Source organism: Geotrypetes seraphini, chromosome 8, assembly GCF_902459505.1.
Source record: "Geotrypetes seraphini chromosome 8, aGeoSer1.1, whole genome shotgun sequence".
Taxonomy (NCBI): Eukaryota; Metazoa; Chordata; class Amphibia; order Gymnophiona; family Dermophiidae; genus Geotrypetes; species Geotrypetes seraphini.
In genome coordinates, this window is record NC_047091.1 from 63,849,058 (window position 1) to 63,864,145 (window position 15,088).

Below are 15,088 nucleotides of genomic sequence, written 5' to 3' on the forward strand. Positions count from 1 at the left end.
CACTAGGAAGCATCCAATACTACACAAGGGGAGCTGCAAGAGTCATTCTTAAAGGCACAGTTACAGAAATCTGACACTGACAGGGAACCTATATTAAATGGCAATATTAAACACACACTTCAATACAAACAGCCTGCTCCCATAACTGTAGGGACAGAACAGCAGAGGAGTATGTAGTGTAGTGGTTAGAGCAACAGCCTCAGCACCCTGAGGTTGTGGGTTCAAACCTCATGTTGCTCCTCGTGACCTTGGACAAGTCACCTAATCTTCCACTGCCCCAGGTACAGTAGATAGATTGTGAGCCCACCAGGACAGATAGGGAAAATACTTGAAGTACCTGTATGTAAACCACTTTGAATGTGGTTGTAAAACTACAAAAGGTGGTATACAGTCCCAATCCCTTTTTTGAGTTTCTGCAGCAGGGCTTTGAACAGGAAGTGGCACAGAACTCACTTAAGGTTCATCTGGAGGCCTTCTCTTTATTTCCTGGGGTAAAATCCTGGATCTTTCCATAGCCACTCATGGGGACATCACTAGATTTTTGAAGGGAATTGCTCATTTGTAGCTTCCTGTCCATCTGTCTATTCTCTCTTGGGAACTGAATTTAGAGCTGAATGCCCTCTCAGGAGCCCCATTTAAGCCCCTTAGGTCAGCCTGAATTATGGAGCTCACACTGGAGACAGTCTTTCTTGTAGCTATTTCATTAGCCAAGAAGGTATTAGAATTATAGGCCCAGTCTTGTTAGGACCTCTATGTCTTCTTCTTGGAGGATTCAATGTGCATTCATATGAATTCTTCCCTTTCTTTCCAAAATGATCTCCTCCTTCCATGTGAACCAGAAGGTCTGTCTGCCCTCCTTTGTGGATGAGGGATCAGACTGTTTCACTAGAAGGCTCCATGAGCTTGAAGTTCACAGAATTCTAATCAGATATTTGCATGAGATCAACAAGTTTCACTTTTCAGATCGTCTCTGTTCTCTCCCAGGCCATTGGACATGTACATTGAATCTAGGTGGCCATTGAGGCAACATACATTTGCAGGAATGAGAGTTGGGTTGAGAGTCCACTCGATTTGGACTTAGGCAAGCTGCTGGACAGAGGCCTGGGTAGTTACTTTGGAGGACATCTGTTGGGAGGTAGCATGGTCATTGCTACATTCCTTTGTGAAGTATTATGGACTGGATGTGCTAGCCTGAGCCCTTTCAGACTTTGATAGAGAAGTCATTCAAGGGTTCTTGTCTTCCCCACCCAACGAGTTCTGCTTGGGTACATACCGTTTATTCAGGATAATACAGCCCAGATGTTAAGGAAGGTGAAATTTAGTCGTAAATATTTATTTCTTTTCCTTTAATCAAGCTATTCCATCCTCAGACCCTTCTTCAGAAGACTATAATTACCAGGATCTCTGTCTTTCTTTTTAAGTTCAAGTTCAAGTTCAATTTTATTTGATGAATCGCCTATAACACTTTCTAAGCGATGTACAATTAAATCATATATGATAACAAACAGTATTAAAAACAAAACTTCTTAACAAATTTTTGAAAAGCAAAAATTTATGACATACAATGTTAGAACTTAAGGGGTTACATCACTAACTAGATACATTAGGGAAAAAAGGGGAACAGTTACAATTTTCTCAGTCTAAGATGGAAGAAACATTAACGGTAAATACATAGGGAAGGGGCAAAAATAAATTTAGAAGAATAAAAATATGAGCTTGAAAAACAAGAATTTTTAAACAGAATTTAAAATATTAAATAGTAAAAGCGTCTTTAAATAAAAAAGTTTTCAAAGATTTTTTAAAGGAATTGAGGTCTTTTTCTTTTCTTATATAGAGGGGCAAGGAATTCCAAGTTTGGGGTGCTAACACGGAGAACATTTCGTTTCTTCTTGTGCCTACTATTTTTAAAGAAGGGACTGATAATAGATCTTGAGATATTGATCGAAGGGAGCGAGAAGAATGATAAGGAATAATCATTTTGGAAATAAATTGCGGTTCATTAGATGCCATAGTCTTAAAGATTAGTAGTGCTATTTTAAAAGTGATTAGGTGGTTAATGGGTAACCAGTGGGATTTGATCAGTAAAGGGGTTACATGGTCATATTTTTTTGCTTTATGGATTAGTTTTATTGCGGTGTTTTGGATAATTTGTAGCCTCTTTTTGTCCTTTTGTGGTATATTGAAAAGTAAAGAATTGCAATAATCTAGTTTTGATATTATCATAGAGTGAGTAAGTATACTAATGGATTTAGGTTCTAAAAAAGAGGAAATAGAGCGTATAAGACGGAGTTTGTAGAAACAGGATTTGACAATTTGGTTGATGTGGTCGTGGAATTTTAAGTCGGAGTCAATAGTTACACCTAAGATTTTTAATGATGAAACTGATACAATTGGAGAATTATCGAGTAAAAATGAAGATATTGGAACGATGTCTTTTCTCCAGGTAAAAATCATTGTTTGTGTTTTCTGTATGTTCAAAGATAGCTTATTGGAGCTAAGCCAGGTTTTAATTTTTTCTAGTTTAGTGTTAATTTCTGTAATTTCATCGTCCTTTTCTGGGTCAAGCGGGTGAAGAAATTGGATGTCATCTGCATATGAAAATGGGGTGAAACCTAATGATTGGCAGATGGTGAGTAATGGGGAGAGAAAGATATTAAATAGGAGAGGTGATAGAATAGAACCTTGGGGTATTCCAAAAGATGTAGTATAAGGAGCAGAGTGAACGTCATTAGTAACAACAGTAGATGAACGGTCAGAGAGAAAAGATTTAAACCAGTTTAAGATTTGTCCGCTAATACCAAAGGATTCCAGACGGTAAAGTAACAGAGTGTGATCTATAGTGTCAAAGGCTGCGGAAAGATCCAAGGAGAATAAGGCAACCGATTTATGGTGATCAAGAAAATAATGAACATTGTTTATAAGACCTAGCAATGAATATTCGGTGTTGTGGTGTTTCCGGAAACCCGTTTGGTTGGGATGTAAAGCATTGGAAGTTTCAATAAAATCTGATAGTTGTTCAAAGACCAATTTTTCAGTCACTTTAGCTAAGAACGGTAAATTAGAAATTGGTTGATAATTAGATACATCTCTACGATTGGCATTAAATTTTTTCAGAATTGGAGTGACTGTTGCTTTCTTCCAGTTAATAGGGACAGTAGCTGTTAAAAGACTATTATTGATAAGTGAATGGATAAAAGAACCAAAGCAGGAAAAAAATTTTTTCAAATAAAAAGGCGGAATCAGTTCAAAACGAGAGTTTTTTAATTTAATTCTTTGAAAAATGCCTTCTATTTCCTTAAGGGATGGAAGTTTAAAATTCGAACATTTAGATGTTGGTATAACAGATGAATCTATAAAGTGAGAGGATTCTTCAGTTTTTTGAAGAGAAAAGGTTTTTCGTAATTTCATAATTTTAGCGCAGAAGTAATCGGCCAATTCTTGTGCTTTGGGAATAGATTCAGATGTGATGTTATTGGTTTTTGACTCTGGCGTAATAGATTTAAGAATTGAAAATAATTCAGAACTATTTTTGGCTTTATAGATTTTGTTAGAATAGTAAGTTTTTTTAGTTAGATTAATTTTATTTTTGTAGAAATGAGCATGTTCTTTAAACCGTTGTAAATTAACAGGTGATTTCGATGCGCGCCATTTTCTTTCTAAAGATCGTAGTTGTGTTTTGATTAATGATAATTCCTTTGAGTACCATGGATTACGTAATTTACGAGAAGAAATAGTTTTGGAGATTAAAGGGGCTGTTACATTTAAACAAGATTCTAGAGAGGAGTTCCAGATAGATAATTGATCGTCTAGAGCAGGGGTGTCAAAGTCCCTCCTCGAGGGCCGTAATCCAGTCGGGTTTTCAGGATTTCCCCAATGAATATGCATTGAAAGCAGTGCATGCACATAGATCTCATGCATATTCATTGGGGAAATCCTGAAAACCCGACTGGATTCCGGCCCTCGAGGACCGACTTTGACACCTGTGGTCTAGAGAATCAAAATTAGGAATAGGTATTGAAGGGCTAAAAAAAGTAGAGATTTTAGAGATTTCCAATTTGGAAAAATCTCTATACAGTACGTACATTTTTTTAAGGATGCAGAGGAAGAGATTGTTTCTACGGGATGAGAGTAACAAGAATTAAATACAATTAAATAGTGGTCAGACCATGGTACTGGTGTAATTTGGGATAGTGAGTGAGTTATAGAATGAAATTTGGTTGTGAGAATCATATCGAGAGTATGCTTTGAAGAATGTGTAGATTCCTTAATGAGTGGTTCCAGGTCTAATGTCTTAGCGAAATTGATCATTTCGGCAGAGTACGAATTGTTCGGGTTGTCAAAGTGAATGTTAAAGTCTCCTAAAATAATTGGGCAAATCGTATCTGAACAGAAATCAAATATAAGGTTTTGTAAAGAACTAAGTTTGGTATTATCTATGGGGGGATTATAGATTAATAGAAGATCAGTTTTTGGATTTTGTTTAATTTGTACATGTAAGAATTCAATAGTAGTAGTATTGTTCGTAGGTTGTTCGCAAATCTTCACTAAGTTATTTTGAAAGATAATGGCAACTCCACCTCCCTTACGGTTCTGCCTATGGTTCCAATAGTAGTCAAAATTTGGAGGGCAACAATAGGAAAGGAAACCAGCTGTAAGCCAGGTTTCCGTGATGCATAGAATATGTAAATCTTGTGAGAGTATAACATCTTTCAATAATTGATGTTTATTACGTATTGATCTGGTGTTAATAAGACCAATTTTTAAAGAATGATTGATGGGAAGGGAGTGTATTTTAGAAATATGAGAAGATATTGGTAAAGAATTGTTGGAGCATAGAGCTGAAAGTGGAATTGTTATGAGTGAATGCGGGGAAGATGTAGTTGTCTTAAGAGGAATGGGTCTGGAAGGTCTATTGCCCCAATAAACGGGGATATTATTGTCTATAGTAGACATCTTAAGAACAAAAAAAGAGTTGTTGAGTATATAAAGGGAAGGAATTAGAAATGTAATGAAATAAATAAATGAAACTGAAAGTATTAGAGGAATAGCATTAATAAAGGTGCTCTCAGAATGCGCACGAAGGAGCGAACTAAGGAGCAGGACCTGCTCCTTATGCGCGCGCCAAAGGCGCGCACCTCTGCGGCATGTGCCGCAGAGAGTCCCTCTAAATAGTGCATGCGCTGACCTGGAGAGGGAGGAGTCCGGCGGGCCGCCGCTTTGCGGCAGCAAAGGCACAGTAGGTGAAAGAACTCACTTGACAATGAGCCACAGCTCCCCTCTTTCTCCCTCCTCGCTTCTGCATTCAGCTGCCATGAGTGTTAACGAGAGAGAGTGTTAACGTAGTGTTAACGAGAGAGAGTGAAAGAGACAGAAAGACACACAGACAGCGGCCAACGAGAGAGAGAGAAAGAGAAAGAAAGAAAGATAGATACACTATCTGTCTGTCTTTCTGTCTGTCTCTCTCTCCTTGGCCGCTGTCTGTGTGTCTTTCTGTCTCTTTCTTTCTCTCTCATTGGCCGCTATCTGTCTCTCTGTCTCTCTCTCCTTGGCCACTGTCTGTGTGTCTGTCTGTCTTTTTCTCTCGACCGCTGTCTGTTTTTCTTTCTCCTTGGCCGCCTTCTGTGTGTCTGTCTGTCTTTCTGTCTCTTTCTCTCTCTCTCTCCTTGACCGCCATCTGTGTGTCTGTCTGTCTTTCTGTCTTTTTCCCTCCCTTCCAATCCCCACCTGCACCCCACTCTCCTTCCTTTGGCCGCCTCCCAAGCCCACCCCATCCCCTCTGTGGCAGTGTCACCAGCCTCCAACAAATCCTCATCCTCGACCCGCCCAATGAACTGAAATTCACCCAGAGGGGTGAATGGAGGCAGAGAAGAAGGCCGTGAGACCAGGGAGCGGCAGTGGTTGTGGCCTTCTCTCCCCAAGCTCCGTAGCTCAGTTGCCGCCACCTCCTTCTCTCCCTGATGTCAGCTCAGAATGTGCGCATGCGCCGCACACACTCCCAACGTACGCATGTACCGCACTCTCCAACATTTCTCTGCCAGCCATGGAGCTACGGACGCACGGAGCCACAAAGATTCAAGTGCGCATGCGCGCTAAGGTTACTATTATATAGGATTGTTTATGCCAGTTCCTCCATAGGTTTTAGGATTTATATAGCAAGTTTCTGAACAATAAACCAGCTGCAAGACTATATCTGCTATCTAAGCTCTGGCAATGGAAAACAAACCTTACAGAGCTAATCTACAGTTCAAGAAACCAAGTTAGGAAAATTTAGAAAAATTAGCAGCATGAAAGACTAGAGTCAGTTTGAAAAGATATCAGAGTTAGCCAGAAAGGGAGAGAAAGTTTTTCTTTTCATTTTTGTTTTTTTATGGCTTGCTTTTTGAGGAGGGAGAGGTCTAGGTTTGAGAACAGAGCAGCATACCACAATACAGATATAGAGACAGCAAAGTTTAATTAAGCAATTTAAGGGTCCTTTAACTAAGGCGTACTAGCTGTTATAGTGCGAGCTAAACACTAATATGTCCTTTATAGTCTATGGACGCATTAGCGTGTAATATGTGCTAATATTTAGCGCACGCTAAAACGGCTAGCGCGCCTTAGTTAAAGGGCCCCTCAAAGTTTTGAGAATAGATATCAGGCAGCAAACCCTAGAACCCTACAAAGTCCATTTACATGTAGTCTCATATCTCAAACAATATTTCTTCTGGTTTCTGGGATTAATAAATTCAGTCATTGTAAGTATAGTGCCATAAGTCATGCATCTACTACACAGTCTGTGACCACATCCACTGACTTCTGTGTGAAGAATATCATAATATCGCAAGGCCTAGCATTTCCTTAAAGTTGGGTCGTCTTCTATAGACAATCCTTAATCTTTGCCCAATGAAGGCTAGCATAACTGAAACAACATTACAATGCTTTTTAATGATGTGGTTCTAAGAGAGAGGTTGTAGAGGCTTAACATTAAAGATAGTTTTCAAAGTAACCTGTGAACTGCATATATAATTTGCATATATTTGCTTGAGGAGAGAGCTGTTGATGAAAAGACTTCTTTGAACATAAGAATAGCCATACTGGGTTAGACCAATGGTCCATCGAGCCCAGTAGCCCATTCTCACGGTGGCCAATCCAGGTCACTAGTACCTGGCTAAAACCCAAGGTGTAGCAATATTCCATGCTACCAATACAGGGTAAGCAGTGGTTTCCCCCATATCTCTCAAAAACAGACTATGGATTTTTCCTCCAGGATCTGTTTTGGACCTTTTTGGGGAGTAGTAAGTTGGAAAGAGACTGGGAAAACTCTTCAAGTCAGGCCAAGCACAGTATACTTAATGGGGCTGTGAATCCTGTCACCCTAACTAAAAAGCGCACCTTGAGGAGAGACCTCTAGCTGGTTTCAGCCTCTTAGTTTGAGACTGAACTCTGAAGACTTTCTTAGAGATCAGACTCCACAGCTGACCCTTGAGGTTAATTCCCTCCCACTCACCCCAAGGCGGAGTGTTTTGGCTTTTCAGCCAACCAGGAACAGGGCATTGTTTTGGTAGGATTTTGCTGTTATTTTTTCTTCCAGGTGTAAGTACTTCTGCATCCACAGTATGGCTGAGAAACATCGTATCAACAAAGTTGCTGCTCAGATTACAGCTTCTGTCTCTGTGCAGATAGAAAATGTTACCAAGGCAGAGGGAGTGGTTCCATGTGCAAGCTGTCTTCATCTTGAATCCCTCATGAAGAAAGTAAAGGAACTGAGAGAGGAGGTGGCAAGACTAAGAAGCATCCGTGAAAATGAGAGGTAAATTGATGAAATGGTTCATTAGGTGTCAAAGAATTCCAGCAGTGGGGAAGAAGAGGCTGTCCTGAGGGAAGACAGCAGAACTCAGATTACAGAACCCTACAAAATTGGTACTGTGACTTCACCACCCTTGAACTGAAGAACCGGTATGATGCCCTGGAAGTGGAGGAGATGAAAACATCCCAGGGAAAGAAAGAATCAAAACTTGAAATTCCAAAAATTTCTGGATCCATGACCACTATGAGGCGTAAGTTAGTGGTGCTTGGCGATTCCCTTCTGAGGGGTACAGAAGTGTCCATCTGCAGACCAGACATGATATCTCAGGATGGAGGAGTGGTAGACCCTGATCCATTTTCAGAGGGTTGTGTTCATGAGGAGCTAGCTAAATTAAAGTTAGACAAAGGAATACCTCCGATGGTGCTGAAGGAACTTTGGGAAGTTCTGGTGGTTCCGCTGACTGAACTTTTCAATGCTTCTCTAGAGTCAGGAGTGTTATCAGACAAATGGAGAAGGGTGGATGTGGTGCCTCTACACACAAGTGGAAGTAAGGAAGAAGTAGGGAATTACAAGCCAATAAGCCTGACTTTTGTGGTAAGCAAATTAATGGAAACTCTTTTAAAACAGAAAATGCTGAAGTTTCTGGATTCCGGTGGATTACAAGACCGAAGACAACATGGATTCACTAGAGGAAGGTCTTGTCAGACAATTCTGATCAATTTCTTTGACTGGGCGACCACAGAATTGGATAGAGGGAGTGCACTAGATGTGGTGTATTTAGATTTTAGCAAAGCCTTTGATAGTGTTCCACACAGATGTCTAATAAATAAACTGAGTGCCCTCGGGATGGGCCCCAAAGTGATGGGGTGGGTCAGAAACTGGTTGAGTGGAAGATGACAGAGGATAGTGGTCAAAGGAGATTGCTCTGAGGAAAAGGATGTTATCAGTGCTGTGCCTCTTGGGCCTGTTCTTTTCAACATTTTTATAAGTAATATTGCTGAAGGGCTGTCAGGTACGATTTTCCTCTTTGTGGATGATACCAAAATCTGCAATAGAGTAGACATCCTGGATGGTGTGAATAAAATGGAGAAAGACCTAGTGAAGCTTGAAGAATGGTCTGAAATTTGGTAACTAAAATTTTTTTTCCAAAATCTGGTTTTATTTAAATTTTTCAGAATACAATCCAAACAAAAGAAGCATCACTTTCCCAACAACCCACCCAGTCCCTCCCTCAAATCCCTCATCCCCACCCTCTTATACAAAACACATGAAAGATTGAAAAGCAAGCTATAAAACCTTGAGCAGATAACCACCCCCCTCCCTCAGAGATTCCCCCCCTTACCACCCACAACAACAGGACAACAGCACACAGGTTTACAGCTGTTACGGAGAGGAGTCCGATCTCTAGGCAACATAACTATCCCTAATTTTATAAGGAACCAACCTCTGGCGCCATAGCACTATTAGATTACACATTATTTTTATTTATTTTAAAAATTTCTATACCGTTTAAAACTAAATGGTTTACATAATTTACATATATAATTTTAAAACAAAAACATGATAAAATAAACATACAAACAATCCTCAGAAATCATGTCTACAAAATAATACCATAGCTTATCAAGTTTATTAAGTTTCAAGTTTATTAATACATTTGATGAATCGCCTATTAAAATTGCTAAGCGATGTACAAAATCCAAGTAAAGAGTAATAAAGAGAAACTAACATTTTAACAACATAATTATTACATAAGATACAAACATGAGTCGGGAGGGAAAGAGTAAAAGTTACAATTTTCAATTTTTGGTAGAAAAAAGGAAAAAACAAGGAGGTATATCAGTGTCTCTCAAACTTTTTTGAGCCGGGGCACACTAAAGGTAGTGGCCACGGCTCGAGACACCCAGAAGTGCGCAGATGTCGCCATGATTACATCACGCGCATGCATGACATCATCATGCTGACATCCACACATGCACAGAGGCCCTCCAGACAGGCCCTGAAATGCCAGTAGGGTGTGCCAGCAAGGAAGTCTAACAAATATCAACTGAGTATGCCCAACCACAGACCTCCAAAACTCCACCCTAGACCCACCTAAGCTCTTCCCCAGATCCCACCCTCTTTACTAATTGTAATGTAATTTTTTTCAATTCATTTTTCCTACACACACACAATGTACACAGCAGATATAAATTCTCAAAACTGACATATTTCAATCACTGTATATAAAATCATTTTCCCTATCTTTGTTGTCTGGTGACTTTATTTTTCTGTGCTTTTAACTATGTTTCCAGGGCCTTCTTATCCATTGACTGTTTTTCTCTCCGTCTTCACTTTCTGCCCTGCATCCATCTTTGGCATTAACTTAACATTCAATTTTCCATTTTTCTGCTTTCTTTTCAAAATCTACCATCTCTCTCTCTCTCCTTCTCTCCCTATTTCCATGGTCTAACATCTCTCTCCTTCCCTCCTTCACTCCCCCCAGTGGTCCAATGACATCTCTCTCCTCCCTTCCCCCCCCCCCCCCCCGCCTTCCCAGTCTGGCATCTCTCTTTACTACTACTTTTATTATTTCTATAGTGCTACCAGGTTCCCCTCCTTCCCTTCTATTCCCTGGTCTGATATCTCTCCCTTCCTATAGTCATCTCTCCTCCCCCCCCCAGTGTAACATTTCTCTTTTCTTCCTCCTTTCTGCCCCCTGCAGTCCATCTCCCTTTCTTTCCTCCTTTCTGGCCCCCCTCCCAGTCCAACATTTCTCCGTCCTTTCCACAAGTCCAACATTTTCTCTCTCTTCCTCCTGCATGCTTCTCCTCTGGTCTTCCTTCCCTCCCCCAACCAACATCTCTCTCTTTCTCTCCCTCCATGAGTCCAACTTTTCACTCTCTGCCCTCTCCCCCTTCCCCATAGTATAAAATTTCTCCTTCCCTCCTTTCTATCCTCCCCATCCATCTTGCCCTCTCCATGAGTCCAACACTTTGTCCCTCCTGCATGCTTTCTCTCTCTGTCCTTGCCTCTTCCCTCAGTGGCATCCCTTCTTCCCACCCACCAACCCAACATGCTCTCTCCCCTTGCACCATCTCACCCTCTCCTCCAGTGTGTAGCACCTTTCTTTTCCCTCCCTTTCTGCCAGGTCCAGCAGCACCTCTTCTCCCTTCATTTTACTTCCCCCCTGTCCAGCAGTACCCCTTCTCCCTTCCCTCCTCCCCCCCCTGTCCAGCAGAACTACTTCCCCCTTCCCTGTCCAGCAATACCTCTCCTGTCACTGCTAGCAGCAGCTCACTATGGGCTAGATTCACTAAGCAAACCGATCGTGTACCGATCGGTGTGCGAGCCCTTTATGACCAGATTTCCTTCTGACCCGATTCACTAACGCCTGTAGCAATCTGATCCCGATCATCCCAAGCAAATTAGTAAAACCCCATGCAAAATAGCCAAGCAATTGATTCACTAACAATTGCTTGGCTATTTTGAGTCGGATTTTACTATTGGCAAACCCGACTGCTGCAGACCTGTCGTTAATTGAGTTACCGTCAGGTCTGTAGGCTTTTTGACAGGCCTGCCTGTCTTTTTTTTATTCATTGTGCCCAGTCCCTCCTGCTCCCACAACGATCTTCGGGAGCAGGAGTAAAGTCTTCCTGCTCCTGCTCCCCAGGGCCGCTGCTGCACAATAGCGGCCTTAGGCCCCGCCTCTGCGCATCATTGTTTTGGCCAATCAGGGACTTCCCTAGACTACTCCCTAAGGAAGTCCCTGATTGTCTGAGGGGCCCCAGGCCCCTCCAAAGGGAGAAGCCTGAGGCGCCTCAGCCAATCAGGGCCTTAGGCCTCTCCCCGTGCATCAGATGATGTGCTGGGGCGGGGCCTAAGGCCACTATTGCGCAGCAGTGGCCCCGGAGAGCAGGAGCAGGAAGACTTTACATAGAGAGATACGCCTCCACCTTTTCAACCATGTCTATCCTTCCTAAAAAGATTATAGCCCAGTATGTTGGCATTCCATCCATGGCGGCTATAATCAGTAAACCTAGCTGGATAGTGAAGCCTAGGCTTTTGGGTGTTGTTTTTACCCCTAGTGCTGCCTTTCTTAGGGTTCTTAAAGGGGACTAAGGCAGGAACAGACTGGTCACAATACTTTGGAGGAAAAGGGAGATATGATAGAAATGTTTAAATACCTATTTGGCGTGAAAGGAAGCCCTGGAATGAGAGGGCATAAGATGAAGTTGAGAGGTGATGGACTCAGGAGTAATTTAAGGAAATACTTTTTTACAGAAAGGGTGGCGGATGCGTAGAATGGTCTCTTGGAGGAGGTGGTGGAACAAAGACTGTGTCTGAATTCAAGAAAGCATGGAATAGGCACGTGGAATCTCTTAGAGAGAGGAAGAGATAATGGTTACTGCAGATGGGCAGACAGAATGGGCCATTTGGCCTTTATCTGCCATCATGTTTCTATGTTTCTAGGTCAACTGTTCTTCTCTAGAGAATTGTCTTCCTAGCTTGGAAAGCCAGTTGTCTGTAGGAACAGGATAGTTAATCTGTTCCTTTCAGCCTGATACCCCTTACTCAGCTGCATTGTTGGGTAGGCATAGAGCCTTCTTACACAACTCCAAGATGCCTTGATTTTGCAAAAAGAGAGGGTCAGTTCTTGAATTTGGTTGCCTTTTTCAATCATTCAATTATCTGCCTCTCCAAGTGAACATTTACTTCCCTTCCAAACTGGTAGAGTCAACAGTTTTGTTAGCTGGGTTAATCCTTTCTCTATATATCCAGAGGAAGTAACATAGAAACATAGAAACATAGAAATAGACGGCAGATAAGGGCCCACGGCCCATCCAGTCTGCCCACCTTAATGTCCCTCCCCTACCTTTGCTTTGTGAATAGATCCCATGTGCCGATCCCATTTTGCCTTAAAATCAGGCACGCTGCTGGCCTCAATCACCTGTAGTGGAAGACTATTCCAGCGATCAACCACTCTTTCAGTGAAAAAGAATTTCCTGGTGTCACCTCGTAGTTTCCCGCCCCTGATTTTCAACGGATGCCCTCTTGTTGTCGTGGGACCCTTGAAAAAAAAGATATCTTCCTCCGCCTCGATGCGGCCCGTAAGATACTTGAACGTCTCGATCATGTCCCCCCTCTCTCTGCGCTCCTCGAGCAAGTATAGCTGTAATTTGTCAAGCCGTTTTTCGTATGGTAGATCCTTGAATCCCGAGACCATCCGGGTGGCCATTCTTTGCACCGACTCCAGTCTCAGCACATCCTTGCGATAATGCGGCCTCCAGAATTGCACACAGTATTCCAGGTGGGGCCTCACCATGGATCTATACAATGGCATAATGACTTCCGCCTTACGACTGACGAAACCCCTTCGTATGCAGCCCATGATTTGTCTTGCCTTGGACGAAGCCTGCTCCACTTGATTGGCAGACTTCATGTCCTCACTGACGATTACCCCCAAGTCTCGTTCTGCTACCGTTTTTGCTAGGATCTCGCCATTAAGGGTATAAGACTTGCATGGATTCTGGCTGCTCAGGTGCATAACTTTGCATTTTTTGGCATTGAAGTTGAGTTGCCATGTCCTAGACCATCGCTCCAGTAGGAGTAGGTCGTGCATCATGTTGTCGGGCACTGAATCTTCATCTGTTGTGCATTTGCCCACTACATTACTCAGTTTGGCGTCATCGGCGAATAATGTTATTTTACCTCGAAGCCCTTCTGCCAAGTCTCTTATAAAGATGTTGAATAGGATTGGGCCCAAGACTGAGCCCTGTGGTACTCCACTAATCACCTCCGTCATTTCGGAGGGGGTGCCGTTCACCACCACCCTTTGAAGCCTACCTCCAAGCCAGCTCCCAACCCATTTCGTCAATGTGTTACCTAATCCTATAGAACTCATCTTGCTCAGTAACCTGCGGTGTGGTACGCTATCGAATGCTTTGCTAAAGTCCAGGTACACGATGTCCAGGGACTCCCCAATATCCAGCTTCCCCGTCACCCAGTCAAAGAAGCTGATCAGGTTGGATTGGCAGGATCTCCCCTTAGTAAATCCATGTTGTCGGGGATCTACTAAGGGGAGATCCTGCCAATCCAACCTGATCAGCTTCTTTGACTGGGTGACGGGGAAGCTGGATATTGGGGAGTCCCTGGACATCGTGTACCTGGACTTTAGCAAAGCATTCGATAGCGTCTTTGCTGATTGGGTTGGTTCGCAGTGTTACCATGGCTCCATTAGTTCCTTTTCTCGAAAGTGACATTCTGTCACCAGATTTTCTTGCTAACTCTTTCAGTTATTTTGTATACAATAGTCAACTATTTTTCTAGTGAAACTGAGGGGGATTCCGGTTATCTGGAACTTCAGCTCCATTTCTAGACTAATGTCTTGGCATTCTTGTTGCATCAGCTTTTCTTGGACTGGCCATATCTCTTTAGTTTCAAGCTGATCAGAAACATAGAAACATGATGACAGATAATGGCCCATCCACTCTGACCATCTACAGCATCCACTATCTCTTCCTCTCCCTAAGAGATCCCACGTGCCTATCCCATACTTTCTTTAATTCAATCTTTTCTCTCCATCACCTCTACTAGGAAACTATTCCACTCATCTACCACCCTGAACCTATCGTATCTTAACTTCATCCTTTGCCCTCTAATCTGGAGCTTCCTTTCAAATGAGACTCGCCTTATGCACATTTATGCCATGTAGGTATTTATTTATTTTGTTTTCTATTCCATTGTCCGCAGGAACTTAGGACGACTTACAGGTTAACATACATAATATACAGTTAACAGGTGACATTTGCCACAATTATAATACAATTTTATTTTTGTTTGTTTCTTTTGTATAAGATTTTGTCCTAACATGACATACTAGGGATCTAATACCCTTATCTGTAATATACAGTTTACAGGTTAAAATTGACACAGTTATAGTTCAAGATTTAGCAATACAAGTTTTTATTCTAACACAACATGTAATGTAATGTAATGTAATTTATTTCTTATATACCGCTACATCCGTTAGGTTCAAAGCGGTTACAGAAAATATACATTAAAAATTATGAGCAAGAAAGGCACTTTGAAATTCCCTCACTGTCCCGAAGGCTCACAATCTAACATATACTGAGGATCTTGTTTCAATATACATTTCTTTGTTATTTATGGATTGTGGGGGTTAGATGAACAGGTATGTTTTTATTGCTTTCCTAAAGTTGAGGAGTCATTCAAAGGATCTTATCTGTGGGGGCAGTCGATTCCAGCGGGTCAGTATGAAATGGGAGTAGTAATGTCATTTGGAGGTTTGCAGTATTTAAA